The sequence below is a fragment of the Hyperolius riggenbachi genome, chromosome 6 (genome assembly GCF_040937935.1).
Source record: "Hyperolius riggenbachi isolate aHypRig1 chromosome 6, aHypRig1.pri, whole genome shotgun sequence".
Taxonomy (NCBI): Eukaryota; Metazoa; Chordata; class Amphibia; order Anura; family Hyperoliidae; genus Hyperolius; species Hyperolius riggenbachi.
The window spans coordinates 74,033,082-74,039,081 of record NC_090651.1 but is presented as its reverse complement, the minus strand read 5'-3'; positions in this window follow the sequence as shown (position 1 = coordinate 74,039,081).

The window sequence follows — 6,000 nt, the reverse complement described above, 5'->3', positions numbered from 1 at the left end:
TCAGGGTCACTTTACAGTATGTGGATCGGTGTGAAGTTGAACCAGCCCTTCTTGTGCAGAGCACTGAAGGAGGTCTCAGAACGCAGGTCTACTATAGTGACAGTAGGGAGAATCTAGTCTCCAGACAAGGCATTCATAACGGACTGTTGTGATTTCTTAGCATTTGGCGACCTCTAGTGGTGATATGTGATACATACAACTTAATGAACCAGCCCATCCAATCACAGCATCTGTGAATATTATTACCAAAAGGCTGCCTATCCCTAGGAAACCTGTAATATTCATCACAAACACAACTAAACTAGAGCTGGCTAAAGGCTCACTTAAAATAACTCACCAGTTTTGGCCTTAGTATACTAAAAGTTTAAATGTCATATTGGTTCATGCACTGACAACTTTTTCTATGTATAATTTACAGTGCCATATGCATATCTGGTATATATATACTGATGGTTTTGTTTTATTTGAAAACTGCATAATAAAGACACCTTTCAAATGAAATGAAAGGAGGCCCTGGTCAGTAATGCTAAGTCCTTATTTCTCATACACCATTTTTAAAGGGGCACTATGGTGAAAAATTGTAAAATTTAAAATATGTGCAAACATACAAATAAGAAGTATGTTTTTTCCAGAGTAAAATGAGCCATAAATTACTTTTCCCCTATGTTGCTGTCACTTACAGTAGGTAGTAGAAATCTGACAGAAGCGACAGGTTTTGGACCAGTCTATCTCTTCATGGGAGATTCTCAAGAATTTATTTATTTTCAAAAGCACTTAGTGAATGGCAGTTGCTCTGTCCAACTGCCAAAAAACTGTGTAGCGAGCAGGGAAGCTGGCCAGAATCTTTGTATGAATCCTTTTTAGGGCTCGTTTCCACTATCGCGAATCCGCATGCGTCCAACGCATGCGGATACGCACATGTAATGCAAGTGGATGGGCCTGTTTCCACTGTAGCGTTGTTGAGGAGCGGGTTTTTTCAGCGGTGAAAAAACACACGAAAGAGCCGTAGAATTCGCCTGCGAGTGGAATGCATGCGAATCGCATGCAATGTATTTAACCTTTTTCCGACCGCGTCACACCAATGGGCGTGGCCGCGGCGGCAGCCCCAGGACCGCCTAACGCCGATTGGCGTAAAGTCCTGGGGCTGTAATTTGCATGAGATCGCGCACGCATCTCATGCTCGGAGGGCGGAGCTCCGCCCCCTCTTCAGTCTCCGAGCGGCTATTGCCGCTCGGGAGACTGTTAGATGGCGATCACGCCGTCTATTTACACTGTGCAGCGCTGCGATCAGCGCTGCACTGGGGACAGCCGTGTCACACGGCTGTCCCCCCGGGGGACAAGAGAGCGATCGGCTCTCATAGGCAGAAGCCTATGACAGCCGATCGCCGTAATTGGCTGGCTGTGGGGAGGAAGGGAGGGTAGGGTTTTAAAGAAACAGGGATTTTGATTAAAAAAAAAAAACAATAATATTTGTTATAAAAAAAACAAACATGGGGGGAGCGATCAGACCCCACCAACAGAGAGCTCTGTTGGTGGGGAGAAAAGGCAGGGCGAATCACTTGTCTGCAGCTTGGCCTTAAAGCCGCAGTGGCCAATTTTACTAAAAATGGCCTGGTCACTAGCGGGGTTTAGCCCTGCAGTCCTCAAGAGGTTAATAGGGAAATCGCCTGCGGTTTCCTCATGCGTTTTTTGACGCGAATTCGCATAGGTACCAATGTAAATTCACACAGGCAGTGACATGGTTAAAATCGTATATACCCTCACCTATGTGAATTCGCGGCAAAAAACGCATGGGGAATCGCATCTGCATGCGATTTCATCAGTGGTGGAATCCAGGAGATTCCGCACCGCAATAGTGGAAACGAGCCCTCAGGGAATATCTTTATAAAGAATAAAAGCCCTGCTGAGAATCCCCTATGAAGAGATGGACTAATCCAAAACCTGTCGCTTCTGTCAGATTTCTACCACCTGCTGTAAGTGACAGCAACATAGGAGAAAAGTAATATATGACTCATTTTAATCTGGAAAAAACGTACTTCTTATTTGTCTATGTTTGCACATACGGTACTTTACATTTTACAATTTTTTCGCCATAGCGCCCCTGTAAAATTACAGGCATGTCATTCCCGGTATGTACAGTATGAGTGTCTACTCTGGGTATACTGATTGTGAACAAGCTGCAGTGTGTGCTGATCTGACTGATTAACGCTTTGATGCTATCCTCACTGCTTCTACAAGGTTAAATTGACTTTTTAATGTAAGTCTTCTGCTTTGAAAGGTGACTACTAATGGTACAATTTTTGAATGGGAACGATTATAATGGTGATCGTTCAATGACAATTTAATCGATCCGAAAAAGTTTTTCATAATGGGTTTTGATTGATAGGAAGTACAGATTGGTTAGTTGATGATGAAATAATCAATATATTCTGACATTTTAATTCCAATTGCATTTATCTGATCTATATCTGTAATCTATATACTGACGGTTTTATTTGAAAACTGCATAATAAAGACACCTTTCAAATTAAATGAAAGGAGGCCCTGGTCAGTAATGCTAAGTCCTTATTTCTCATACACCATTTTTAAAGGGGCACTATGGCAAAAAATTGATGATGATGTAATAATCAATATATTGTGACATTTTAATTCCAATTGCATTTATCTGATCACTGGGGCGATTCTTCGTTAAAATTGTACCTGAATTGCATTTTCTGGCTGGTAGCTCCCTGGGGAATGTCTGAAGGAGCCTGCCAGTCTCTGAAGGAAATCAGCGCAGATGTAGAGGTCATTTGACCATGCTGCCAATACTAAAATGATGTATTAAAGTGGACCTGAACTCTTGCACAGGACAGAAGGAAAACGGAGAGAAATGCACCCTGTATGTATTTAGAGAGTTTAGCCTAATTCCCCCTCATTTGTGACTAATCACAACTTTTATTTGATGTCTCGGCTGTTTCAGCTGGTTGCCTTGGCAGAGCAGCTAATTTGTAAACACAGGATGTTAATCCGACAGATCCCCTTGGGCAACATTGCTGAGCCCTTCTGCACACATGCGTCAGGTGTGTAGCTTACAACATGCTGTGTTGCTATGCAGGGGCAGAGGGACTACGAGCGGCGCATGTGTGACGTCACGTGGTGGGCAGAGGAGCGGCACAAAAATGGGCGGGGTCGGGAAGAGTCGGAGTCGCTGGAGTTGGGTAGATCCATCCACCGGACCACTCGCGGGTTGGTCGTGAGGTGCTGTACACATGCCCGATTGTCAGCTGAGGCGGTCCTTATCGCCCGCCTCAGCCGACTTACAGGGTCTCTGAAGTCTCAAAAAAATATTAAAAACCTTTTTAACATAATTGCCCCTCCTAAAATGCCGCATCCCTGCGGCTGAAAACTCCATAAATCACCCCAAACTCCCTGGGGCACATCGCGGGGCTCCTTCCTCATAGAGGCAGAGCTTTGGGTTGCAGCTCTGCCTCTACACGCGTCCATCCGCACGGATCGCAGCACCTCTCCCCGCCCCTTTGTCTTTCTTCACTGAGAGGGGCGGGGAGAGGAGGAGATAAGCGCAGATGGACGTGCATGGAGGCAAAGCTACAGCCCAAATCTCTGCCTCCTTTGGGCAGTAAAATCCATGACCAAGAAAGTCGTGGATTTTGCCAGGGGAGTTAGGGGTGATTTATGGAGTTTTCAACTGCGGGGATGCGGCGTTTTAGGAGGGGCAATTATATTAAAGAGGATTTTAAAGTAAAAACCTCTTTTTTGGAAACTTCAGAGTCTCTTTAAGTCAGACGTGTGTACGAGGCTTATATCTGCTTCCATGAAAGCAGGAAGTAGACACTGTAGATTTATTGCAGGATTTGTATCTGCTGTAACAAATGTTTTTCTTTAAAGGTTATTATGCTGTTGCTTATCTTTTAGAGCAGAGATACATTTCTGAATTCAGGTCCATTTACATAGACTTTTTATGTTGAAGTGTACCAGAGCTGAAAAATATAAAAGATTTATACATACATTGGGGCTTCCTCCAGCCCCATCCACACGGATCGCTCCCATGCAAATACAAAGTGGGCCCAAATTTAACACTGGGACCTAGTCGCGGGCCAACCTCAATGTCTACTGGCAACCTTCCTCCCTTATAAAGTTCCCTAAAACCCGAGTGCTTACGAAGCCTTCAGAGGAGACCCGAAGACGAAGCTGGTAGGAAAGTTGGAAATAGGGGACAGAGAGGGAATGAGGAGACAGAGAGGATCAGGAAGACTATAGAATCGAGAGCCTTCCCTCTTCTTAGGTATCTTTTTTTTCATTTAGGTGGCTACAGGTATCCTTTAACCATCTTAGCGGTATGGACGAGCTCAGCTCGTCCATCCCCGCCGATTTTTACGAAATAAAAAGCAGCACACGCAGCCGGCACTTTGCCAGCCGCGTGTGCTGCCTGATCGCCGCCGCTCTGCGGCGATCCGCCGCGAGCAGCGGCGAAAGAGGGTCCCCCCAGCCGCCTGAGCCCTGCGCAGCCGGAACAAATAGTTCCGGCCAGCGCTAAGGGCTGGATCGGAGGCGGCTGACGTCAGGACGTCGGCTGACGTCCATGACGTCACTCCACTCGTCGCCATGGCGACGAAGTAAGCAAAACACGGAAGGCCGCTCATTGCGGCCTTCCGTGTTACTTTTGGCCGCCGGAGGCGATCAGAAGAACGCCTCCGGAGCGCCATCTAGTGGGCTTTCATGCAGCCAACTTTCAGTTGGCTGCATGAAATAGTTTTTTTTTAATTTAAAAAAAACCCTCCCGCAGCCGCCCTGGCGATCTTAATAGAACGCCAGGGTGGTTAAATCAGCGTTTCTCAACTCACTCCTCAAGTACCCCCAACAGCAGGGCTGTGGAGTCGGAGAGTCGGAGTCGTGGAGTCGGGCAATTTTGGGTGCCTGGAGTCGGAGTCGGGAAAAAATGCTCCGACTCCTAATGAATTTGTAACTGTAATTAAAATAGAAAATGATAAAATGTTCTATTTCTCAGATAATAGTCATTAAAAATAATGTATATATACAGTATATATACAGTAATAGCTGTGTTTAGTCCACAAAAATGAAATAAACCAATCAAAATTAGTTGCTTGTGCTGCTTCAATAAAGCAGTCCCCGTATTTTTAAGGTCAGATATACATATCTGATTGTGACTGTATATATGATGTGTACACAGGAATCTCTTATATATACTAAATAACATCTATGCTGTAAGAATAAAGCCTGATGTGTAGCCGTGTCACTAATAGAGATGGTCAACGAGATGGAAATAATTCTGCTTGATGCTGATTTATGCAAATGTATGCACTCCCTTTGCTGATGAAATCAAATAATTTGATATGTTGTTAAAATTTGGTTTGGTGACTACAAATTAAAGGGTAACTGAGACAGATGAAAAGTAAAGTTTTATACATACCTGGGGCTTCCTCCAGCCCCCTTCAGGCTAATCAGTCCCTCGTTGTCCTCCACCACCCGGATCTTCTGCTATGAATCCTGGTAATTCAGCCAGTCATCGCTGTCCGGCCGCATGCCGCTCCCACAGCCAGGAACATTCTGCACCTGCGCAATAGTGTTGCACAGGTGTAGTATGCTCCTGGCAGCGGAGTGTGTGCATGCGCACTACGCCCGACTGGCTCACGTACCTGGACTCATAGCAGAAGATCCAGGTGGTGGAGGAGGACAACGAGGGACTGATTATCCTGAAGGCGGCGGGAGGAAGCCCCAGGTATGTATAAAACTTTAATTTCATCTGTCTCAGGTTTACTTTGTTACACAGTAGTACTATACTCTACATATGCACTCCCCACAGAGCTGCAGGGAATCCACTGAGAATGCTGTGCACATTGAACACAGAGGTGTTGTCTGTTTACAATCTCCTCATTCCCCTGCAGAATACCTGCACATCATTCTTACATGTACCCACACTTACATTGCCTAGGGCCTGATAGATGTTCTTTGTTCCGGTTTGTACCTTTTACAAGTACT